The sequence below is a fragment of the Typopeltis vanoorti genome, chromosome 5, assembly GCF_054136105.1.
Source record: "Typopeltis vanoorti isolate ZY-2024b chromosome 5, IOZ_Tvanoo_1.0, whole genome shotgun sequence".
In the NCBI taxonomy this organism is placed as follows: Eukaryota; Metazoa; Arthropoda; class Arachnida; order Uropygi; family Thelyphonidae; genus Typopeltis; species Typopeltis vanoorti.
In genome coordinates, this window is record NC_143553.1 from 37,952,230 (window position 1) to 37,980,128 (window position 27,899).

The 27,899-nt window shown below is 35.7% G+C and overlaps 1 protein-coding gene across 1 annotated transcript in view; it reads left to right on the plus strand.

The window, feature by feature from the left end:
* Window positions 1-27,899, plus strand: part of LOC150106323 (clarin-2-like) — a 71,088-nt gene that overhangs the window by 42,402 nt on the left and 787 nt on the right. The gene's annotated exons all lie outside the window — the stretch shown is intronic.

Here is a 27,899-nt window from a genome sequence, read left to right on the forward strand (position 1 = left end):
GATGCTTTTGATCCAGTGTGAGCAAATGCGGCACCCATTTTGCAGATAGTTTCTCATATGTAAATGTTCATGTAAAATATTATGTATGCAGTCATTTGAGATGCCCACAGCCTTAGCAATTTCACACACCTTCACTCTTCTATCATCCATCACCACAACATGGATTTTTTCAATAATTTCTGGAGTAGTGACCATAACAGGGTGCCCAGAACGTTCAGCATCACTTGTGCTCATATGTCCACTTTGAAAGTTACTAAACCACTTATAAACCATTCTAATCGAAGATGCAGACTCACCATAATGTTTATCAACCTTAGCTTTGGTTTCCTGAGCCATTTTGCCTTTCAAAAAATAATGTTTAATCATTACGCTAAATTCTTTCTCATCCATTTTTCACAAATCACGGTACTTAATCGATTCAAATTAATGCCAAACAGAGTAATAGATCTATCTGACTGAAACTTAGTGTGATCCTCCAACAGTTGCCAACAACTAAAGATAACCTCGATACATACTGGTGGTGCCATCTCTTAGACTTTGCACAGACTTATCGAACAGCCCTCGTACATGAGACACCAATTGATGTGACAGAGATTATATGAACTCTTGTCATCAATGTAGGTATTACCTGCACTGAATGTGACAGTATTTCCTGTCCCCCATCCCCATGGGAAATTTGCACTGCTGAAATGCAGCACTTCAGCTAAAAGAAGAATGCTGTTTTTACTAATCTGGCTGAGCCAGATTAGTAAAAACAAATTGCATGAAATTTTTTAATTTTTTTTTTTTTTTACAGAGAATTGATTTGCACAGACACATCATCCTTAAATGTCTTTTACATGTATATACAGCATGTTTATTTAGCTATTTATATATTATCTTATGTATTGCTATTGCATAGTAATAGCACAGTATAATCTTTTCTGTCCTTGTGTCAATAAATCCAAACCAAGCCAGGAAAGGTTAGAGGCATTGATCAGCCTAAGAAGATAAAACTTGATTTCAGATGAAGATCTGAGTTTTATCAAAGGAAAGAGGAAGTGAAATGAGAAATAATGCATATATTTTGGTAATATTCAAGTTCACTAGTTTGTCCTCACTGCACTGAAAATTGGCAAAAAAATTATTGTTTAAGACATTAATTATAGCCAATCTTTAAGCATGGATTATTTGAGCACAACAGTTTCCATCATTGGTGGGTAAATCATTCATTGTGTCATGAAATTGCATGAACAGAAACTAAACAGGTGAAGGACATACCACAAATGGTAGTTTGGTAAGCAGATCTCTATACTAGACCCAATCAGATGTGCCATGGTCATGTCAAGAGCAACAAGGGTTTCTCTAGATTATTCTGTAGTTTGTGTTACAAGGTGGGTAGAATTCCTATCTATTTTGCACAACAGATAGTAGATTCCACTACTCTATCTGCTGTGCAGTTAGCATGATGAGATCCACATTGGTGATCACTAATTTCAGATGCATCAGTTAGTAAAAATTTGGCTGTTGATGACCTGCCTTTTTTTCCATTTGAAGTGAGATAAAGTTTGGTGGCTGACTAAATATTTGACATGTATAAACATGTATCTCATTTTGGAATGGGTTGTATGTAAGCCTGTTTTTATGTTGGTTAGAGATCAGATGAGTATGACAGCTTAGATACAGACAGTTCAGGATTGCTGTCAATTCTGGAGCACATGGGGTGGGGGAAATACCATCTGTGCTGGAATATCTCTTTTTGTTTTTTCTCCCACACATCAAAGGCAGAAGACTATAGCAAACAAAAGCTGTGTGGGTAGGGTCAGGAGTAGAGTAATCTGTTGATAATCTTCTTGAAATGTTGGAGATTGTAGTACTTTGGAAATGCTTCATGAGGAAGACTATTTTCCACACAATTGAGTCAGAAGGAATGAAAGATGACTGGGAGTAGCAGGTTTAGCGAGTATGTAGATCGACCTTAAAGGGATGTTGAAGAGCTGTTGCTTGAGTTCCTGTACATCTGGAAGAAATGAGAGGCATAAATGGATGTAAGTTCTACTGAACAATGGTCATGGAAATATCTGTAGAAGAGACAAAATGCAGAAACTGATCTTCTTTAGGAAAGTGACTGAAGAGGCTATAAGAGGTGTCATTTATCAACCGGGCTGCCCTTTTATGAACAGTATTCAAGAAATTTTATGGGGGGGGGTCTTAGGTGCACTACCCACATACATGAACAGTATTCCAATGTTGGTCAGATTTGGGATTTATACAGAATAAGTAGCTGTTCTGCAGATAAGCACCATCTTGACCAGAAAAGGATTTCAAGTTTTTTAGAAGCTGATGATGCTATAGAATCAGGTGATATGATTGTGCCAGGAAAGGTTGGGAGTAGGTGTCAGTCTGAGGGGAGAGAGAGAGAGATTTGGTCTTGACTATTGAGTTGAGTATTAGCAAAAGTAAGTGGAGAAGATCTGAGGTCTTTTTTTACAAGAAAACAAGCAGAACTGCATTCTGGAAGCATTGAAGTTGACTAGGTCTAGGTTGCTTTCATTCCAAGCAGGAATACTGTGGAGATCAATGTTCATGGCACTTATTATAGATGATATTGAAGCTTGAGATGTTAGAGCACTGGAAGGCGTGTCATATGAATAGGATGTGTTGAGTGTGCTGTCATCAGCAAAACTACGAATAGGGTTTGCAGTCAATGAGAGCAGGTTGTTGATATAAATCAGGTAGATTTATATCAACCTGAGTGTAAGTGGGTGAAATGATAGTCTTGATGCTTTGTCATTTCATCAACACTGAGAGGAAAGTTTGAGGACAGAGAGAGAAAACACCAACCATCATTACATGTAGGGATTGATCTGTATATACAAGAATAAAGTTAGTCCAAATGATGGTAACTTGTTGAGAAGCCCTCAATGGCAGACCTTATCAAAAGCCTTGGAGATGTCGAAAGCAATGGAACAGGTTTTTCCAAACTTTTCCACAGAATGAGTCTAAATGTTCATTCAGAATCAGAACATCAGGTTTGAATGACTGAAGATGGTTATGCATGTCATTTAAGTTACTGTTGAAGCCATGAATTTTGGTAAAGTGAATATGAAAGTTCTTTTTTTTTTTAGGCTTAGTTTTATGTTGATGTTATAAAAGTGAAAATGTGAACAGAAGGGGAACACAACATATGTTGCCCATACTTCTGTATGGGCGACATGTACAGGAGTTCTTGGTTATCAAGAGTTGCAGGAGAAAACTTGATATATAATTTTACTTAATGACCTACTCAGAGGTATTCGCACTAATGCCTTGGTAATTTGAAGGATCATCCTTTTTAAATTTTGATAAGAAGTTACATGATCATGACTAGTAGCTTCTAACAAGAGTGGCAGCTCATGAATCTTTTGATTATATAAAGAAACCTGTGGAGAATTCATGACTAAATAAACACACGTAAAACCACAGTAATAGGTTTTTTTTAATACGTAAATATTTCGACCCAAGTGTCTTAGGACATCGTCAGTACAGTTGAGAACAATACTAGGAATGACATACAGATAGGACTCATGAATGCAATGGAATCCAAATGCGTGCAGCAGCGCTTTCTAGTGTAAAAAAAAAAAAAAACATTAGATTATTTAGATTAAATTAAAATTGAATTATTTTACACAATTTTGTATGACAATTTTCCATAATTTAGGAATGGCAAGAACATCATTGCAGTTTAGATTGGGTCTGTGAAGTAAGGCTTCAGCACTTTCTTTATATAAATGTTTATGTTTGTGTTTAAAAAAGAAATCCGGCCTCTCCCAAAACTCCATGTTGGGAGAAGCCGAATTTCTGCGGCTTGATGAGACAGATGTGATCTTGATGTTCAGAGATGCATTTAAGAATCTCCCTGTCTGCCCATAGTATGATGGTTTACAGGAGCATGGTACCTCATACATGCCAGGTAGTAACAGAGGTGGGAGTTTGTCTTTAGGAGAAGGTAACACGTTGTAGATCTGGTTGATGGGTTTGTAGGTCGTAGCAAGATTGTATTTTTTCATAATTTTTGAAAGTCTCTGAGATTCCTTTGACATAAGGTATGGGAATCCTATGGGCTTATTCTTGTATAGGTTGATGTGTGGAGAAGTGGCTGATGAATTTTTGAGTAGTTTTAGGATTGTATCCATTTAGAATGGCTGTGTTTGATTATTTCCAATTCTTGTTTTAGAGATTCCTCCGAGGAGCAAAATCTGTCTGCTCTGGTTACCAGTGATTTGATGATGCCAAATTTTTGAGAAGGATGATGAGCAGAAGTTGTGGATGTAGCGACCTGAAAAGGTCGGCTTTCGATAGACAGAAGTGGAGATGAAACAGTCTTCTTTTCTTTGGATGTGTAAATCCAGGAAAGAGATACCCTGTGGAGATTCTTTTTCTAACGTAAATTTGATGCAGGGGGTGATGAAGGTTTATTTTATCTTGAAACAGATGTATCTCTTGTTTGGAATGACTCCAGACTGCAAAGACATCATCGACATAATGTAGCCATATTTTTGGTTTGGGTTGAAATGCCAACATTTTTTCCTCAAGATCTTCTATAAACAGTTCTGTTAAGTTAGGTGATAAGGGGGACCCCCATAACTGTTCCCTCCTTTTGCTTGTAGATTTTTTCTTTCCAAGTGAAGTAACTGGAAGTAATTGTAAATTTGAATAGTTCAACAATATCAGACAAATTTTTGAATTAACAGGTCCATTGTTTCCTTATGGGGGGATATTAGTGAAGAGGGAGACAATGTCGAAGCTAATTAGCATGTCAGTTTCCAAGAGTTGAGTGTCTTTTATTTCAGCGTGAAACTCTGTGGAATTTTTAATTGATGAGGCTGAGTGGCCAATGTGGGGACAGAGATGATTAGATAAGAATTTTGTTAACTTGTAAGTCGGGCATATATATCTAACCTTCTCCATCCCCACATTGGCCACTCAGCCTCATCTAGTGCTTGGCAAGGAGCTTCAACTTTTGTACAAAATAAAGACCCTTAATTTCAATGTTTGGTTCTGTTTGATTTCCAGCCACATTGGAATTAAGGGAAATGACATTACAGCTATAGAAGCTGGATCACCTCATACTTTCTCAACATAGCTGTTTGACAGTCCCTTATACCGACTATACACAGATTATAAAATGAAAGTTAATTGTCCAATGGAAATACTGTTAACAGGAAGCACTAAAGAGCAAACTGCATGAGATTAAGCCTGTAATTAACTTGGAAACAGAAGAGAGCAAGTTGTTCTTGCTATGCTTTGCATAGGTCATAGTGATCTTACATATTCTCATTTACTGAGGGCTGATGCCCTACCTATGTGTGTGTGAAATGCAACAACCGTCTTGCCATTAGTTGCATTCTGGTGGAGTGCAAGTGCTTCACGAGAGAGAAATTACATTTTTACTTATCTGGCTGAGCCCTATACACTCGTACAGATTGCATGACATTTTTAAATTTTTACAAAACAATAATTTATTTAATGACATGATTATGGATTTATTCATGTGTAGATATTGAAAGTTTATTTTTCACTTGGTTAGAGTATAATAAATTTAGTTTAATCCTTTATCCAAGTGTGAGCAAACAAAGTTTGCGCCTGAAAGTATCTTCAGGACTGAGGTAAGGTGGTACACACCAGGTCAACTCGTTGCAAAGGTGGAGCAAGCTACCAATACTCCTGTCTCAGTATCTCCTATAATGCAAAACACATCTCCTTACGGATATGTCTAATGTTCTGCATTAAGGGAAGGGCCACTACCCAGACTAGTTTCGACCTTAATTGAGGTCTTTATTGAGGATTAAACTAAATTTATTATACTCTAACCAAGTGAAAAATAAACTTTCAACATCTTTCTCTAAATCCAGAGTAATTTATTAAAAATGGGTGGCACACCATTTGGCAACTCCTATAGGTAGAGATGACCTGCAAATGCTTCTGCCTGGTATCTCAGCTTGGGCCTGGCTCCCACTGAAGAGACCTCAATAAAGGTCGAAACTAGTCTGGGTAGTGGCCCTTCCCTTAATGCAGAACATTAGACATCTCCTTACGGAGATGTGTTTTGCATTATAGGAGATACTGAGACAGGAGTATTGGTAGCTTGCTCCACCTTTGCAACGAGTTGACCTGGTGTGTACCACCTTACCTCAGTCCTGAAGATACTTTCAGGCGCAAACTTTGTTTGCTCACACTTGGATAAAGGATTAAACTAAATTTATTATCATGTGTAGATAGTTATAGATACTAAACTTTGTACATATATTTTATTTACTGATTTAGCATCTTATAACTTTGTACATATATCTAATATTACGTGGGTGGTCTGAAAAGTTCTCGGCCTAACAATGAAAAAATGAATTTATAATTTCAAAATTATTTTTATTTTTCAACATAATCTCCCTTAAGACTAATACATTTATTCCAGCGCCATTATCCCGTCCCTGTAGTGGTTCTCAGTAAGATCTGCAAAGTACCCTTCTACAGCTGCAATCACCTCTTGATTCGAAGAAAATGCTGACCAGCGAGGAAGATTTTTAGTTTTGGGAAGAGATAGAAGTCAGAGGGAACCAAATCTGGGGAATAGGGAGGATGTTCCAACAATTCATAGTGCAGATCCCTTAATTTTCCCTTTGCCAAAACACTTTTGTGGGCAGGTGCATTGTCCTGATGAAAGATAATTTTTTTCTTCTGCAAACCGGGTCTTTTCTCATGAATTTTTTCGTCGAGTCTGTTAAAAGATCAGAATAATATTCCCTGGCTATTGTTTTATACTTTTAAAGATAATTAATAAAAAAAATGCTTTTAGTATCCCAAAACACTGATGCCATGACCTTGGCTTCTGTCCACTGTTTTGACTGATGTTCGGATTCTGGTGTGTACTGGTGAATCTAAGTCTCATCCATAGTAATAAATCGATGCACAAAATCAGTTTTATTCTTTTTAAAACGCTCCAACCACTATTCAGAGATTTTCATGTGAATGCGTTTTTGATCTACGCAGCACTGATCTTGTGTAAAGCTTTTTCATTCGCAATTCTTACTGCAAAATGTATCCTACATGTTCTTTTGAAATGCCTATAGTCTCAGCAATTTCACACTTACTCACTGGTCATCCAATATCATAATGTGCACTGATCAATGATTTCTGGTGTTGTTACACTTTTTGGACGTCCTTCACATGGATCATCTTCAAGGCTGGTAGGCAGTGTTTAAACTCGGCAGTCCATTTCTTAATTGTCGAAAACGAAGGTGAAGAGTGCCCATAAACTTTTATGAACTTCGAATGAATTTCTTTTGGCGTTAAACCTTCTTTTACAAAGAATTTTGTAATCGCACGATACTCAATTTTATCCATTTCAAGGGATACAGACAACACTTTGACTTCAGACAGCAGTATATAAAAAAAAAAACTACTTGATAGAATGACTTGCAGTTTTACATCGATGCTTATGACAGATGTACCAACTTAAAAAAAACTCTTGCCGATAGTGTTGCCATTTATGGTTGAGGCCGGGATCTTTTCAGGCCACCCACATAATTTTCTAATTTATCTCCTTGTGACTATTTATTTATACCTCTCAACACCCTGTGTACTGCTATAACTTGTGTTTTAATGCAGTACTCTTTCCTGTCCTTGTGCCATAAAACTTGAAATCAATCAATCTTTTGGCAGTTCTATATTCACGTATGGTTCCAGCCTTATTTGGATTACTTTCACTTGTATGCGAAATGAAAGCAATAGTTATGTACTTTTCATATTCTCTGGGATTTGACTTTTGGAATTGGGATGATTATTGATTTTTAATGTTTTCTTCCAAATCTATGGACAGATTTCAGATAATTTGCAATAATTCTAATGGTAATATTTCAGCTTCAGATTTTCTTTTTGTAGTTGTTCTGTTGCCCATATTATCTCATTTTTCTTTATCATAGGTTCCTTCCTCAGCAAATCTTCTTTCAAAATTTTCTTCAATATTAGTTTTCTTATACAGGATTAGGGGATGACCACAATTAAACTGGACTGATAACATCAAAATATGGACAAATTCTTCCCTTTCTCAACTGACATCAAGAACAAGAGACCGAGATGATTGGAGGAGGCTAACAAAGAATATGACCTACCAGCCATGAATGACCCAACGGTCCATTTAGGACTGTGGGAGAGAAGAGATACAGGATAAACTTTCTTGTAACTCCATATCTTTCTAAACAGATCTCTTGTTATTCTGTAATGTTACTTTCTTCAGTGTCTTTTTACCTTTTGTATAGATGATTTTCTTAATATTCATGGCTTTTCTGAAAATCTGCACTCAACTGTCTGATGTTTTGTGTTTTTTCTGGCTTAATTTTTCTTCTCCTATTTGAATAGCTTCTTCTGACAGAAGAGATACAGGATAAACTTTCTTGTAACTCCATATCTTTCTAAACAGATCTCTTGTTATTCTGTAATGTTACTTTCTTCAGTGTCTTTTTACCTTTTGTATAGATGATTTTCTTAATATTCATGGCTTTTCTGAAAATCTGCACTCAACTGTCTGATCTTTTGTGTTTTCTCTGGCTTAATTTTTCTTCTCCTATTTGAATAGCTTCTTCTGACAGCCATTTACAATCTTTCTTTCTTTCTCGTTGATGTAATTTGATCTTTGTTTCTTCCTGTCCTATTCAAACTTTTTAGCTTCTTTCCAACTTATACTTTGAAATGCTTCATATTAATTTAAATCATATAAACATCATTTAAATGAAATCTACAGTCCTTTTCTTTCTTCTCAGCACCTGATTTTGTTTAATTTTTGCAATTAGTAATTCATGATTCATTCCATAGTCTGCACCAAACTGATATTTTTGCTTTGTTAGCACTTCCCTTCACTACCTTCTGTTGCCAATAGTACATGATTTGATTTTTGGATTTGTTGTTTGAAGTTTATGCATACTGTCTTCTTTTGTATTGTTGGATGTAAGTGTTTGCAAGAAAAAAATTTGTTCTTGACACAACCCTGACATCCTGAAAAAAATCATAGTATAACAAATCCAGAAGAATCTTAGTACTCGAGGAATTTGACAAAGTTTATTGAAGATTTTTATTTATTTTATTAATTATAATTTTTTTTATTTAATTTTTTTATTTTATATATATTTTTTATTTATTTATTTTTTCAATTTTTTTTTATTTTATTTTATTTTATTTAATTATCACTAGAGGTCAGGCTAAGAAAAAGATTGATTAACAGCGTAGATTTAATTTACCAGTATAGAGTGCAAGAGCATGTAGCTTGGTTCCCTATTCACATGTATCCTTCTGATGATGACCTCAATACCGGGGTCGAAACGTCGTTGTTTTATTAATAATTAGTAAAATAATAATTTCAACACGTGTTTTGTGTATCTAAATTCATAAATATGAATGCTGATCACCATGTAACCTTAAAAGAAAGATACTTTCATGGACAATTGCATCATTATCTGCCTCGGAAACTTGCCCATTATTTCTACTTTTGGGTGAATGTGCTTGCTCTTTTCTCAGTGAAGAAAAAGAGATCACCAAAAAACTAGTTTCTTTTTACATCAAAACAAAAAAAAAAAAACTATCCTAAACAATTTGCAAGCTCTTTTTTAAATCCATCTTCTCACTGTACTGATGTAAAAGGCATTATATCTCTATCATATATCAGCTCAAAAATTCTCAAGAATGGGGTGCTTAAGGGACAAAGCTATATAACTGAGGGGGGACCTCCACGTAGCCTTTAAAGGAATGCGGAAAACCGATCAGGGCTTCTGACCTAATGTCCAATCCTCACCTTCTCATGGTGCACCCTGTTAGGTATCTACCTGGATAGTGAACAAACAAAGGATGGGCTAGCAGTTTGGGATTTAGGCGACCAAATTGTATTCTTATTGGCTTAAACCAAAATAAAAAATGATGGTACAACATGACAGAATTTCATGCCGGCTGGGGCGTCACCTAGTTAAACAAGGGCCCTGTTGTTTTTGCCAGGGAACCAGGGCAAACAGCGAAAAGTCAGCCACTGGAACAAATCCTAAAACCCACCCCCAACTCAACATCACCAGAGTTCAAGATCGATACTATCAACATAAGAAGCCTGAATGGCAAAGAAATCGAGCTAGCTGAGGAAAGGGCAAGTACAAGATTGACATGATAGAGGTGAATAAAACAGAAAAAAAAGGCAAAAACTGGTGAGATCTTTCTGAGCAATAAATACAAAATGTTATATTCAGGCAATGACAATCAAGGAAAAGAAGTAGCCATAGTATTCAACACTAAATACGAGGCTTGAATGGCAGGTAGTCTCAAGATAGAAATATAAGATCTGATAATGTTGGAGTCCTGACAGGTAACAGACTGATTTGTAGGAAAATTGTGGATAGGAAGTTAGTAATGATGCAAGTCTTTCATGTAACACTATTATATCCTGTACACCCCTTGAGGGTACATGGCAGGAATTTGATGAAGATGATGGAAAACAGTTGTCAGTTCAATTGATCAACATGAAATTGTAGAATATCGATTGTTTATTGTTGACTCACTAGTGTTATTTGTATTCTCATTACTATGAGAAAGTAGTCAATAAAAGTAAAATTTTTTAAACTGTAATCACTGGGTCTAACAAAAATCAGCTATGCAAATACCTTACTGATTAGTAACAATACAATACCACTTAATTTCATTCAAGAAACTGTCCTGGCTCATATTAATATACAGTATTTCTTTTAATTTAATATTACCTCCCATTTTATTTCTTATTTCAATTGTGAAAAACCTGTGCACAAACTCAATCAAATGAAGTTCTCTATATAAAGCATTTTTTATTTTTTTTGATGTGGCTCCCAGCTATTTATTTATTTGTAAATTTATAGTACCATTCATACCATGGGCAGGCCATGGATTTTATCAAATTCCTGATATATACCCTCAAGTGGTTTACAGGATATGATAGTACTACAAGAAAAATTACATCATTACTAACTTCCTATCTACAATTTTTCTCCAAATCAGTCTGTTACCTGTCAAGACTCCAATACTGTCAGATCTTATATTTCTGTCTTCTAATTACTTTATCAATCCACCTATATCTTGGTCTTCTTCTGGGTCGTTTTCCTGACAACCTGGCAGAGAACACCTGTTTTGCTAATCTTTCCTCGCCCATTCTGTTTAAGTGACAATACCATCTGAGATTAGCTCTGCTAATGCATTCCTGGATGCTGACAATGTCAAGTTCTTTCCTGATATCCTCATTTTTAATATGATATTGCCATTGATGCCATCTGTTCATGCCCTTAATCTTTTTCAGGATTCTCATGTGTGGTCTCTAGTCTTTGGTCAAGTTTTACTTCTGACCCAGCTCTCAGAACCATAACTTAAAATTGGCTTGAATGCTCTCTTGTATACAGTTAATTTAGTATTTTGGCTAATTTCTCTCTTATTCTATATAAATTTATTTGTTTGACTTCTTACCATACCAGCTTTGATTCTGTTGTCTATTTCCATATTTATTTTACCATCTTCACTAGAAATCATGCTTAAGTAGCTGAAATGTTTTACTTGTTCTATAGGTTCTCCATTCACAATACAGTTGATGTTTTCAATGTTTCTATGTTTTTAATGCTGACCTTCATACCATATCTATTACAACAGTTATTCACTTTAGTCAGGGAATCTTGCAGACTTGTAGTGGATTTATTTAGAAGTATAACATTATCTGCATAAAGCAAAGAGCTGAGATTGACATCTCCAATTTTGATATTTGGTTTAATACCACTTTCCTTCATAATGTGATCCATATAGATGATGAATAACAGAGGGGTTAAAGTACATCCTTGTCTGACACCAGATTTTAACATTAAACCACCTTCCTGTACTTAAATTGTAACTGCTGACTTATAACTCAAATGAGGGCTAAGTATTGCTTGATATGCCCCATTGACACCATATAACTGTAGCATTTCGAATAGCTTCTCTCTTGGAACCTTGTCATATGCCTTTTCCAGATCTACAAAACATAAATACAGACCTTTGTTATATTTCCATGATTTCTCAACTATCTGTCGTAAAGTGAAAATCTGATCCTGACAGCCTCTATTTGGCCTGAATCCAGCTTGTTCTTCACCGAGCTTGTCTTCCACAATCCTCAACAGTTTCTCAAGTATACTTGCATATATCTTACCAGGAACACTCAGTAGAGAAATACCTCTGTAATTCTCACATTCAGTTTTATTTTCCTCTTTGTGTATGGGTACTATGATCTCTACTCCAATCATCTGAAATTCGTCCCTCTGTCCAGGCCTTCTGAACTATGCAGTGCAGCCACTGTAAGACTTTTATACCTCCATACTTGAGCATTTCTGGTCGAATATCATCTACTCCTGCCTTTCCACATTTCAGGCTTTTGATGGCTTTTTCTACTTCAAGTAGGATATGTATTCCTGACTGCATGCCTGGTCAGTGTTTATTATCTCTGTGCTGTCATTACTGCTTATTTCATTTAAGGGTCAAAGCTGTATAACTGAGAGGTCTTCTCAGTTATACAGCTTTGACTCTTAAGAACCTCCTGTTTTCCATAACAAGAATATTTATAAATTATAGATGCCAGGAGAGCATTTATTTTCCTGACACTTGTTTTTTGTTATAAACTTGATGCTTAAGTGTCCAATTATTGGCAATTCATTTAATTTTTAAGAAAAATAAAGCATTGACAAGGACATCAGAGACTAGTACTGTGGCTGTTCATGTTAGAGGCTTAATGGAAGTAAACAGTACTGAGAAAGAACTAAAAATATTCTTTAATTCTTTGAATATTTTGCCTCTCACTTAGATATCGTCAGGGAGTACAATATGAGATTTGTGACACACACATAAAGGTAACATAAAACTAAGTGGAACACATGGACAAAAGATGAGTCCTAACTAGGAGGTTGGGCATCTATTGGAAGCCTAGGATATAAACTGGAATCTCAAAGTGTTAATATTTTCAATATTTTGGGAAGATTAATGCAATCGTATTTATTTAAATTAGGCTGATTTCTGAGATCAGCTGCAGATTCCAAAAATGGTCTTTCTCTTCTAAATTTACAGTGATGGAGCATGTTAGTCTTTTTCCAACTGATGCCATGAGTATTTAAATCATGGTCTGTAAGGCTTGATTTATCATGGTCATGACTGCAGATGTGTTTGTGTTCTTCCATGTGGATTTTGGCTGATTTTCTCATCTGTCCATAGTTGGCCATCTTGTAGGAACAGGGGTGCTTTATATACTCTAGGAACAGAGAGAGAGCTGGTCTTCAGAAGAACATATAAGGATAGCAAGCTTTTGGCGGGGCTTGAAAGCCATGCAGAAATTGTATTTCCTTAAGACTTTGGCTATTTTTTCTTAAGTGCCTTGGACATAGAGGATGATGATATCATCACTAAAATCTTTCTGAATTGGAAGAAGGATTTATTTATTATTATTATTATTTAATACTATGGAAACTGTAGCCATTAAATAATAAGGTGTGGTGAATATAATTCAAGTTCTGTTGTAAGAGAGAGTCCTCATTGGAGTAAAGGTATACCATATTGATGAAGGGGGGGGGGGGGGATAGGAGGGTGTTTTTGTAAGTTTGTGAATGTATCTGCCTATGGCGATGTCTTCTTGTAAACTGAAAAGAAGGAGTTACCACGGTATCGAGAAAGGCTAAACTATTATTAGTTTCTTTTTTCACGGTAATGAGAGGAAAGAGTGTAATTTTCTGTACCATGAGGCCAAATGGGGAACACAACATCCACATATCTTAACCAGATAGATCTGAGAGGGACTGTATCAAGAGCTATTTTTTTTTTAAACATTCCATAAAAAAATTGACAAGGGGCTATGATAAGGAAGAACCCATAAGGGTATCCTCGATCTGTTTCTAAATTTTGTGCTTCCAGGAGAAATATCCAGAATGGATAGCAAATGAAAACAGATGAGTAGTATCAGGAAGAAAAACTTTAAGTGAAAAGGTGGGGAATATTGGTGAACAGTGAGGCGATATCAGATCTAACTAAATATCTATAAATTAAAGATACCAAGAAATTATATGTTCTTGGTTTAATTCTTTATTCATGTGTAAGCAGACAAAGTTTGCATGTGAAGTAACTTCATGACTGGGCTATTTGTATATAGAGGCTGACTTCAAATCATTGCTTTAGTATCCCATAATGCAGTGCACATATCCTTGTGGACATGCATAATGCTATGTATTATAGAAATGGCCACTACCCAGACCAACTTCAACCTTTAAGTCTCCTGAGTAGGAGCCAGACTCAGAAGTGATACCAAGAAAGGATGCTGGCAATGTTAAGCCTAATGTTTATTAGCTATTTCTGGAGCTAAATTACAGATGCCAAATTCAGTATTGAACATTAAGGTCTAGTGCTGGTACTTGTTGTAGAGCTACAGCAAAATCATGGCTGAGACTAAGGGCACTAACAGTAGCATCACCAAGCCTTTTTGATGACATGTTTACTATATGAAGAGGCTGAATTAGAGATACAGGTTTAGAATCCAGAAGACTGTTGTACTTTTTTTGATGTGTTTATTATTTATTTTCAGGAATTCTTTCTGAGGCAGAGGCTTCTGAAATATCAAAGAGAATGGTAGAGTTCAATGTTCAGAATAGCTATTGCAGTGAGCTGACGGCTGTGTTGGTAACAGTGATCTATTCCTGTAGTAGAGCAAAACTACCATTCTTGTAGATATGGAAGGCCTTTTTAAATTTGAACTTGATTTCAAATTTCATGCAGTTTGGTAATATTTCTATATTCTGACATCTTTTGAGAAAAGCTAGCTGTTTTAATTCTCTAGACAGCTGAAGTTGCAACTTACTGTAATGTTTTGCTTTTCACACACAGACTGTGAATAATCACAGTCTGCATGTTAAGGTTTAAGTGCTGGTAGAAACTCATGTTAGAGGCTTAATGGAGTTAAGCAGCACTGAAAAGGGATTAAAAATATTTAATTCATCCAATTTTTCATCTCAGTAAAGACATTGTCAGGGAGTACAATATGAGACTTAAAACACATGCGAAAGCAGCACAAAACTAATTGAAACGTGGACGAAAGGTAGAATCCTAACTATTAAAGAGTTCCCTCTGTGGACAGATTATGGTGTAAAGTGGGATCTTGAAGTATTCATACTGATGATAATGTATGGAATAGCTACTGTTAGCTATATTATTTCCATTTTAGGTATAGTTTTGTGAACAGTTTTATTGCTATTAGAACAAGTTTTTATAGCTATCCTTTCTTTTAGGCTTGCACGGTGATCCGAATACATTTTTGGAAATTATGGAGACAACTACCGTGTTTGAATAAAAACTTTAGTTTACTATTACTAAAATTTTACAATTCGACGTTTCGACCTTTATGTCAAGGTCATCTTCTGGAGCGTACAAATATACACAGGAAACAAGCTATACTACAATCATACTGGTTCGTTAAAGACACTGACTAACCGCTACCACAATTGTTGGCCTGACCTCTGGTGGGAAAAAAAAAAATATTATACATCAACGCTAAAGTCCTATTATTTGTGTTGTCTACTATATACATATATTAACATCATTCCAGCCAGTTGGAGTGGAATGGTTTCGAATAATAGCAGATTGGCTAGAGTCCTGACTTGTGTTGAATCTTTCAAATTAGGTTGGCTGAATGTGTGCCATCCAGATCCTTGGAATTTTCATACCATCTTTTATTGTTGATATTTGGGTGGTTTATCAGGATTTCGCAGGATTCTTTAAATTTTCTTTCGTACCATGTTTTTGTGCGGTGTAAGGAGCAGGTGCTTTTCCAGTTGATATGGTGTAAGGTGTTGAGTGCGTGGTCTGAGAGGCCTGCTTCACCATAATGGTTATATTTAATGTGTTCTTTTTTGCGTATAGGGATTGTCCGTCCTGTTTCACCAATGTACGGTAAGTTACAGGTGCAGCGGATGCAATAGACTCCAGGATGTGCTAATGGGAGGAGAGGGTCCTTAGAGGAGCTGAATATGGTTTTAAGTTTAGTGGGTGGTTTAAAGGTGGCATTAAGGTTATAATGTTGTAGGATTCTGTTGATTTTTTTCTGATAACCCTTTAATGTATGGGATGGCTATGGTTTTACTGTAGTCTAGATTCGTTTTTGTTGTGGTTTTATAGAGTATTTTATTGACAGTATTTTTGTTATGGCCATTGTTTATGAATGTGTCACTAATGATTTTTAGTTCTTGTTTCAGGGCCTGCTGGTTAGAGCAAATAGTTGTGGCTCTGTTTTTAAGGGTGTTTATGACTCCATATTTTTGTGCTGGGTGGTGATATGAATTCGCATGTATGTATTGGCCCGTGCGTGTCGGTTTTCGTTAGATCGTGAAGGATAGATTGCCTGAAGGAAGACGTGTAACTAGTGTGTCTAGGAACGGGAGCGAATTTTGGTTTTCGATTTCGATGGTAAATTGTATGCGTTCGTGTTGTTTGTTTAGGTGGCTGAGGAATGTGTTTAGCGTTTGTCGACCGTGCGGCCAGATCGCGAACACGTCGTCAACGTATCTGAGCCAGATTGTCGGTCGAAGCGTGGCAGAATCAAGAGCCCTTTGCTCAAAGGTTTCCATGTAGAAGTTCGCGATTGGGGGGGGATAATGGTGAGCCCATGGCCGTACCTTCCTTTTGTAGGTAGAATTTGTTTTGCCACACAAAGTAACCGGACTTTAGTACGTGAGCAAAGAGGGCCGTAATGTCGGGCGGAAATTTGTGTCATTGATGGGGACATTAGTGAAAAGGGCAGAAATGTCAAAACTGACTAATAAGTCGTCTTTGTCGAGTGTTATGTTTTTGATTATGTTTATAAAGTGTTGTGTGTTTTTTACGTAGGAGGGGGAATGACCTACCAACTCCTTGAGTGTTGCCGCTAATTTCTTGGCTAGGTGGTAATTGGGACTGTCTATTCCTTCCACTATTGGTCGAAGGGGCACATTTTGTTTGTGTATTTTCGGAACCCCATATATTCTGGGGGGGGGGGGGGCGGGCGTAATGGGTTTTGAGTTTTTTAACTATGTCTGGTGGCCAAGAAGTGACGAAAAAACTTTAATAGTTTTTCTGTTTTGTCCTTTATCCTCTTTGTTGGGTTATAATTTACCATTTTATATGTTGTTATCGTCTACTAGTTGGTTCATTTGCAGTATGTATGTTGACCTGTCAAGGACAACAGTGGCACTGCCTTTATCAGCTTTCGTTATTATTATGTTTTGTTTGGCTTTTAACTGCTGCTAATTCTGTTTTAGTCAGGTTGTTCTGTATGGTTTTTTTTGGTATTTAGGACATTACTGGTAAGTGGTAAATTGTATACATTGTTTTTTGTTCAGGTAGTTGAGCAAGGTGTTTAAAATTGGGCAGCTGCGTGGCCAGCTAATAAAAATATTGCCAAGGTATCTAAAGCCAAACTGTAGGTTTTAAAGTAAAGGAATTTAGAGCACATTGCCCAAAACCATCCATATAAAAAGTTAGCAGTAGGGTTGGTAGGCGAGCCTATGGCTGTATGTTTCTTTTAGTTAAAAAAATTATTTTGCTCCACAAAGGAACAAGAATGTAATGCATGTGCAAAGAGAGCTTTAATATTAGGTAGGAATTTCTTCTGTAAGAGAAGAATTGTGGTATGTTAGAGGTTTAATGGAGTATTTGACAGCATGAAGAAAGGATTAAAAAAATTAAATAATTTTAATGCTTCCAGTATTTTGTCTGTCAGTGACTCTTCAGGGAGTACAACTAATACTTGTAACAGACACAAAGACAACACAGTACTCAATGAAACACATGTCTGTGATTCTAAAATCATATCTAGATAGTATGTCCTCTCTCTCTCTGGAAATTTGTAGGTAGCCTAGAATGTAAATTGAGACCTCTCGTTAGGTTGATTTGAGTGCCACTGCAGATCCCAAAAACAGCCTTTCTTTTTTAAATTTACTGTGATGAAGCATGGTACTTTCTTCCAGAAGATCATGTGAGTGGTATCCAGTACATGGTCTGCAAGACCAGATTGACCATAGTTGTGATTGCAGATGCAAGTTTTGTATTCATTTTAATGGATGGTGGCTAATCTCCCTGGGTATTTAAAGCATCTAGTTCCTAGTATGCCAACTTCAAGGAACTAGATGCTTTAAATACCCAATACTGAGAGAGAAGAGAGCTGATCTTTGGCAGAAAGGATAAAGTAGCAAGTTTCTGGTGGGACTTAAAAGCTGTAGTTTTTTTTTTTTTTTTAAGGATTGGCTATTTTTTCTGTTGTATCCTGGATACAGGGGATGGTGATGGCATTTCTGAAATCCTGCTGAAAGGATGACCTAGATGGGGGGGGGGGGGGTATTGATTATTTTTTAAAAAAATTTCTATAAACACTGTAGCTAGGATAGGAAGGTATTGTGTATATGGTTGAGTTCTGTTGAAAGAGGTCCACTGGAACAAATATTGTAGGCAGATAAGGATAATGTCATCTACAAATGCCCATAGAGAGCATACCACCCAGATAGGATTTAGTCATAGCCATGTATTTCACTGAGAATTGTGTTGTCTTTGTGCATGTTATAAATGTTCGTTGTACTCCCTGAAGATGACTCCATGACAGACAAAATATTGGCATAAATTAGTTTTTAATCCTTTGTAAGTGCTGTGAATACTTCATTAAACCTCTAACATACCTCCCAGCACCTAAGCCTTAATACATGGATACTAATTATTCATGGTCAAGAGATAACATGCAAAGCAAGACAATATAATATGTAAAAACTATATTTATCGGGTCAGTTAAATCATCCTGGCATTTCTAAAAAGATGTCAGAATACAACAGTAATACCTAATTGCATCAAACTAAAATTCAAATTCTATCTGAAATAAAGCTCTCCACATACCGGGTGATTATAAAATAACGTCAAATGTTCAGAGCCCTCTAGCGAATAATGTATTGGACGAAACACACCAATATTCGGTAAACGTACACAGTGGAACATGGGGATTTGACTTAACGAAAAAAAAAGTACCAAAAGTCGCCAATGGGGGAAATTTTGGCATTGCCAAATTAATTTTAGTAGGTGTGACTAATGAATGACTAAATGGCAAATGAGAGGCAGCACACATCAATTTCATGACGTTTATTGTTAATTTCAAATGAGGTTCAATATGACCACTATTCTGATGTTCCAGGAACTGCATACGGTGCACGACCTTTTCCACAGTGGCTTGCAACATATCCGAATTGATTTGGCTCACATGTAACGTTATTCGATCTTTCAAAGTTGGAATATTGGGTATATGTCCTTGATACACAATGCTTTTAAGAAATCCCCACAGCCAAAAGTCACAAGGATTGAGATCAGGCAATCTTGGTGGCCATGCCGTGGGAAATGCACGACTAATGATTCTTCTGTCAGAGAAATGTTGTCGGAAAACACACTGTACCTGAAGTGCGATGGTGTACCATCCTGCACGAAGATGGTCGAATCGAGACATCCTCTTTGCTGCAGTTGTGGAACCACAAAGTTTGTAGTATATTGGCATACCTGTTAGCATTGACGGAACAGGTCACTGGTCCATTTTGGCGATTTTCCTAGTAAAAGTATGGACCGATGATAAAAGATGCTGTAAATCCGCACCACACTGACTTTGGGCAAGTGGATAGGCATCTACAGACTCACGTGCGGATTAGTTGCAGCCCAAATGCGACAGTTGCGTGTGTTAATATCTCCGTTCAAATAAAAGTGCACTTCATCACTCCATAAAATCTGCCACGGCCATGCATCATTCACTTCCGTGCGCACTAAGAATCTCAAAGATAAGTCGATTCATGTGGTTGTATCACCAGGGCGCAATTCTTGAACATGACTGATTTTATAGGGGTAAAACTGCAACATCTGATGTAGGATTTTCCACACACCATTGTGTATGCGATATCCGTTTGCCGGGATATTGCTCGTGCACTGCTGGCACCCTGCACATTCGTCATCTCCTGTTCCACAATAGCAATTGCAACTTGTTGGTGATTGATTGGTTTGTGTCCCCTGCCTACCTGCACTGCTAGAGTTCCAGTAGTTTCAAATTGCCAAATCAGTTTTCGTAAGTTTGTTATGCTAATCGGCCCTTTTCGTAAATTTTTCATACGCCAAAAATCACGAAGACAAGCACTGGCATTATTGTTCCGCTGATAGAGTTTGACTAACAAAGCACGCTCACGTAAGGTAAGAGGCATCGAAAAGCAGTTCGTCTATGAATGATAAGAAATCTCACAGGCTTTTCTTTTATTGCATGATCACTAGAAACGCGATAATGCATTTTACTCGGTAAACAGCACCAAAACTTCCTCTGTCGGCAACTTTTGGTACTTTTTTTTTTTTTTTTTTCGTTAAATCAAATCCCCATGTTCCACTATGTACGTCTACCGAATATTGGTGTGTTTTGTCCAATACATTACTCGCTAGAGGGCTCTGAACACGTTATTTTATAATCACCCGGTATATAGATGTTCCAGTCTTGCACTACTGTGAGAATAAATTGCTGCGAAATGTGCCGCCATCAGCTCATTACCATCAGTGGTCTCAGTGATCCTGAGCTTTGGTTCGTTCTCTTGGATATTTGAGAAGCAGCCACACAAAAAAGAATTCTAAAAATAAGAAATAAGCATATCAAAAAGCATAATATTCCATGCAATTTTAACATGTTCGCTGCCACACTACTTCGTCGTAGTTTTTTCCTGTACGCCAAGCAATTTCACTTCTTCAAGGTCTGTACAGGTAATCTCGTTGCCGGCGGTAAGCGTCATATCATATGAGTATACTCGTAGCTGGCTTGTGTGGCTCATATACCAACTAAGAGCATACTTGTAGTTGGCAGCGTACATGTTAAATGACAGCTGCAAATTCAATTTCTTCATACGGTAGTGAATTATCTTCATAAAGGCTCAAAGAAGATATCAGTGCACCGAAAGAAGTGCCAGTTCTAGACCTGACATGGAGTCTGTCACTTACCTCCAGAAATAGCCAACAATATCAGATTTGACAGTATCACCAATATTCCTTCCGAGCCTTTACCTCCAAAAAGTACTCACCTTCTGGCCAACTTGCTGCTCTCAGAAAGTTAAGAAAATAAAAAGTATTGTCATCACCAGAGCGGATAAGGATAATGCCATAGTCATCCTTAACATCACTGAATATAATTGGAAAATGGATATTATTCTCAGAGACTGCACTACCTACATCCCACTAGACTATGATACAACCAAAATGCAGGTTAAAAAAATTAAAAAAAAAACCACCAAAAGTAATTTGTCGTTTGCCTGACATCGCAAAAAAACCCCTCAAATCCTTCAGCTGTTCCCCCCCCCCCCAATATACAGTTTACCTTAAATCCATAAACCCAATTCCCCCTAAGATCTATAACATGCTCCATACTACAAATTGTAGCAAGGAGCATCAGTGTAGATATGTTCTCTAATTGGCTTCATGGCCCAAACACATTAGACTCCTTCCTTTGTCACCACAATAGTCTGTGTCCAAGAATCCAGTTTACAATGGAAAAGGAAAATAACAATACTTTTTAGTGACACACCTTCCAAATAGTAACCACTCTTCACTGTATATGGAAAACCCACTGACACAGGCAGATAATTCAAACTTTTCCACTGCCACCACACTTCGCAACAATATGGCTTTGTTTGTGAAGGAAAATGGGAAGATAATTTGTTAATACGTGAATACGTAGCTGTTAACTCATATTTCTTCAGAATTCTTGAGATAGGTTCTGAAATATCCCAGAGATGTATGGAATTGGAACTCAACGTATTGAATCTTTGTTGTTTAGTGGTGGATCATAAGAATCGAGATGTTGTGCACTCTTCTCAGAAAAGCCATTGAGTTTCATGTGTTGTTGGATAGTAGAAAGTTCTTTCTGTAGAAAATTAGAAGTAGAACAATTAGTTTTGGCTCTTCTGATTAAACATTTTATTATTCCTGATTCTTTAAGAATATACCGACCTGTGAATGTTGGTTTCCTGTAAACTGTAGTTGTAAGAGTATTTGAAGGTGACCTGATGAGGAGAACATCTAAAAATGATAACTGGTTGTTTTTTCCATTTCCATAGTAAACTTTATACTTGTCTTTTAGGTGCATGGGAGATGAATTTCATTGTCCTGTATGAGACACTGCTCCTCTTGTTGAAGGTTTCTGATGACTTAAAAAACCATGTTTGGACTGTGTAAAAATACAAAAAAAAAAAAAAAAATAATCTTTATTCCACCTATGGTACTAATATAGGTTTACAACCTTACATTGGTGGGAGACAGAAAAAAAAAGATTAAAATTCCTAAGATAACTCCATTATGCATGTTACTCATCACTAGTTTGAGTACAGTGAAAAATGGATTTGTCTTCACATAAAGTGTTCGTTGTCATGCTAACTGAAATTAAAACTACTAGATGGTTTTTCCTCATTCTTAAATATTAAGTTGCATCAAAATTAGTTTAATTATTCTTAGGTTACAAGCAAGCAGACAAAAAAAATTGGTGTTTACTTGTGGATATGCATAAAAATTGATCACTATTCAGGTGAAAACAATAAAAGATAAGACAAATCTTATGTTATTGTTGATAGTGATATCTTGAAATTAGTTCAGAATACAAGAGTAGTATATAAGGAATTTGAGATAGTTATCAACATGTAGTTTAGAACAAGATGCAACTGATATCTCCATATTTCACTCGTTATTGTCTATGTGTTCAACTTTTTTTACTACGCGAGCTACTTATCACCGAATATGAAAGTTATTCGGCGATCTACTCTCTTATATAGATCACATTCTCCCAACCTGATAACGCACAAGTAAACAACTGAAAACTTTGTGTATTTAAAAATTTATTTATCACTTTTAATTATTTTAATACAAAAAAAAAAAAAACTATATTGGAATAAAATATTTCTCTATTTTAGAAAAAACAACAGATTAATTACAAACTCACAAGTTACAGGAAATGCTGGTTGATTGAAAAAAAAAAAAAAAAGTTAATGTGAAATTTGGCATTGTTTGGACCTCGCAATATTTTCATAGTCAAGTTGATATGAAGAAATGGCCAATTGCAGACAATCATCCAAATGATCATTTGTAATTTGGTTTCTTAATTGATTTTTTATGACGGTCATATTTGATAAAGTGGATTCTGACAAGTATGTCGATCTGAAACACGACAGAATTTTTCGCGCAATATCAGTTAATATTGGGAATTTTTCATGTGCATACTTCCAAATGACTTCTTTGTTTATTGATTTTAAATATAAACTATTCTGAATGTTTATTATCTCCGGTTCTACTTCAGCTTGGTTTATATCATACAGCCCACTAATTTTATTTGAAAATTCTGTGATGTTCAAGTTTTCTTGAAATGGATTATTGATAAAATATACAATAATTTGTTTTATTAAAATCTTTAAATCTTGTATTTATTTCTTCCTTGACTAATTCTATTTCACGAATAAATTCTTTTAAATCATAGCGAAGCATTTCTTGATTTTGTTTAATAAATATTGGAGATGTCTAATATTCGTGGTCATTTATTTTTTTTTAATAAAATTAAGTATTGTTGGATAGTTTTTATTGAACTTAACATATCAATCAAATTTTTATCTCTGCCTTGTAACTCTAAATTTAAATTGCTTAATTTTGTACAGAAATATATTAAAAATCATAAGTGCAACAACCATCCACTGAATTGTGGATAAATATCTCCTTTTTCATCAAGAAAAATTTTTATATCACTAATTAATACAAGAAATCTTTCTAAAAATTGACTTCTGCTGAGCCAGTGGACATTATTGTACAACAGAAGTTCCCTATCATCATTTGCCAGTAACTTAAATAACTGCTGTTGCAGGGCTTTTCATTTACAATTTTAAATGTAATATCCAAAACATCTTTTGTGTTTAATCTTTTACTACACAGTACATGTTGGTGAATAATACAGTGGTACGTTAAAAAAATCTGGATATTTGTCATCGTTTTTACATAATGAAATGAAACCTGATTTATTACCTATCATTGCAGGAGCACCATCAGTAGTAATAGACACAAATTTAAAAAGCAGAAGTTTGTGTTGTTTCACAAATTCATCAAATGCCGAAAAAATGTCATCTCCCCTAGTCTCACGATAATGGTATAATTTTCAACAGTTCTTTACTTGAATAATCTTGAAATACCATGCAAATAAATACCATTAACTGAGCAATATCAGTGAAGTCATTTGATTCATCAAATTGTAATGAAAACGCAACATACTGGTGAATGTCTGACATTAACTGGCCTGGAAACTTTTCTCCAGTAATTGGAACTCTTCCTTTCGGCAATTTGAAACCTTGTCTGCGGCCTAGAAGTAGTTTCTCTAGCAACATCTCGAACTGAGAAGCACCTTTCTGGATGCGCAAAACTCCTCTGTCAAGCAACGTGGATCCGGGCAGTCTCCTCTCTGACAGCAATTCTGGAACCGGGACCCTTTTTATTAGGCCTCCTCTGAGACCTCGCATGAAGTTTGGCAACCCCCAAAGAATTGGTATGAGTCTTTCATCTTAAGTTTCAAGTTCGGTATGCCTTTTGTTCTCCTCCGCTTTGTTTTGATTGTAAGTTGCCGGCTTGTCTGAACTCTTTCTGACTGACTTCGGAGATATTTACACTTAAAGCCTGCAAGCCTTTAAGTTTATTTTAAATGTAAGTTAACACTACTTTGTTAATGTCTTAAAAGATTGTAACTGAGAATTGTATGTGTGCTTACAGAAAAATGTTAGTATTTAGTTAAAAAGTATTAGAGGAAAAACGAATGTTAACCCACATGTTCAGTTGGATAACAAAGTATTGTGTGTGTAATTGTGTGTGCTTTGTACCATTTTTCTAGGTTAAAATAAATGTTTTTTTTGTGTAACTATTTTGCCGGATCTATTTGCCAATGTACTGTCTCCAAAAAAATAAGAATTGTTTAAGTAAGAATTGCCATGACTAGCTCTAAAGAATTGTATATGTTAAGTTTAATCTTGTATATGTTCTATACTTAAATTCTTAAGCTATATTTATAACTTAGAATGCTGAAATCGCTAAAAAAATAAAATTTTCTAAATTACAGTCATACCCCAACTTACGCGGTTTCTTATATGTACGTATTCCCATCCTGCTTCTCGCCTGACCACTAGTCGTATCTTTCAGGCGCTGGTCGCATTCGCCAGTGTCGCACATGCTGTGAACAAGCACTGCCGTGTTTCGCGTGGTCTCCATTCATACACGATTTTTATAGTTTACAAACCTTGCGATTGTTTAATGTTATGTTCTTGATAAAAATTTTATCAGATAAAAAATAATAATGTCATCCAAAAGAAGCAAGTCCGATTCTTCTGCTGCTAGCAAGAAAAGAAAAACATTGACTTTGGAAACAAAACACAACAATATTAAAGATTTTGAAGGCAGAATGAAAATTTGTGAGCTAGCAAAGAAGTTCGCTTTACAGGAATCCACAGTAAAAACAATCATAAAAGAAAGGTTTACAGATTTTGGAGGACATAGATTCTAATGAGGAACGAATTGTAGCCACAAGGCAAGGAATAAAAAAATCATTAGCTTGCTATGAAGAAATTTTACGTGACAAGAAAAAGACATTATGCCGTCAGACGAATCTATTAGATTTTATGAAACCATTGACATTGAAATAACTTTCTTTTTTTTATGTACGAAAAACTACAATTATGATTATATTTCTTAAAAAAATATAGGTTTTTTTGTAAACCTTTGTTCCCAATTGTATGTTTGTATATATAAATTATATGCAAAATTATACCCTAAATTCGACTTGCACGCTTTTTGTTGGTCCCACCTACCGTGTAACTTTGGGGTTTTACTGTACATAGTTTGAAAGTTGGTAACCTGCTTTTTGTGAATAGACCGAAAACGAAGTCATTTACCAGTATTACGGACATGTAGAGCATTATAAAGGATTAATAGCGAGGTCTATATTAAGAAGAGTATAGTTTTATTTGAGTAAAGTAGAAGAAATAAGTAAAGCTTAAAGTGCACGTGTAAAAGGAACGATTGATAGCAATAGAAAGTTGATGATAGAAAATTGATAATAGACTACAGAAATTGCAAAGGTGAAGACATATATATTTTAACATAGTGGCAACTGACATTATTTTACAACGGCACCAACCATTTAAAAAAATAATTTTTTTCTATAAATTACATGGTTTGAGAGTTGGTAACCTGCTTATCATAAATAAACTGAAAACAAAGGTCATTCACCAGCAGTATGGACATATAGAGGAGTATAAAAGGTTAATAATGAGGTCTATATTAAGCAGAGTAAAGTAGAAGAAATACGTTAAGCTTTAAGTGCACCTGTAAAGGGGAATAAAAGATGTGGTTGATAGCAATAGTAAATTGAAAATAGAGACAAAGAGATGAGAATATATTACAACGAATCAACATCACAAATTTTGGTTTGGCATAAGGACTAAGTACCTCTCCATTCAATTGTATGGCATGTTTGTAATACATGATTTTAAAGGCCTATTTTTTCCATAATGAAGGAATTTAATGTGCCATCAATTGGATTGTTCACTCTATTCCCCCTATGCAGGTAAATTACAGGTTGGAGTGGATTTTGTATGCCTCTGGCTAGGCAGAGTGGAAAACGAGATCTTTGGAGGAGCTAAGTAGACTTTTTAATTTGTTAGGGGGGTTGAATATACAGGCAGGGGAAATGACCTACCATTTGAGCGTATGCTAGTTTCTTGGCTAAGCTATTCTCACATATAAACACAACAATTCATCAAATTAAGAATGTCACACTTAATGGTAAAGATTTATTAGCTTTGACAAAACTGTCTGTCACAAATATCCTAATCAGTAACCTGGTTCTCCTACAGAACAAATTTCCATTATTATGATCCTCTGTGTCCACACACTTCTCTTAGGTTATTTTGTGTGGCAAAATAATTTCTACACCCATAAAAGAATGTATGACCACGAGCTCACCACTTTTCTTCATGGTGAACTTCTATTTGGATGACTTAGAGCAACAATCTCTAAATTTAATTAGTCTAAAACCCAAAGTTTGGCTCAGGTATGACAGTATACTTCACCATTTGGCTCCATGGCCACTAAATTTTAAATGCATTCCTAAGCTACGAACAGTATGAATTCATCTAATTCTTGTCCCCTTAGATTCATGGTCTACTGTAAACCAAAATGTGCAGATCAGTATGTACACAAAGACTGGGAGTTATCAGCACTCTAACACAGAGCCCTTACAATTTGCTCTGATGAGTAGGCTCTAAAGAATCAATATCAAATCATAAACAAAATCTTTTAAAGAATGACTATAATAATAATAATAAAAAAAACAGTTAATAAGATCCTTTAAAATAATGCTAACAAAGATTAAAAAAAAAAAAAAGACTGCCATAGCTAGTCCATCTATTAAGAGAATATCAGAAAAAATTGATAGAACACTTTAAAAATATCATATTAAAGCAACATTCAAATCACTTACAAAATTAAAACCCTACTTAACTCCTCCTAATATCCCCCTTTCCTGTTTTGTCCACCCAAGATATGCAAAGTCAAGTGTACCTGTATAGGGAAAACGGTACACAATCCCAATAAGATTATAGTAATGCTAACAACACATTAAATTCCTTCATTATCAAGAAACAGGCCTTTCTCATTCACTTCAAATATGCCACCCAATCATAACAAACCAAAGCTTTGTGCAAATTCATCATCTCACTATCAATAAGAATTGTTGAGAGGTTTCAGGAAACCAGAAGACATCCACCCATATAGCATTCAGGTATAGAAAAACAAGGTATAAC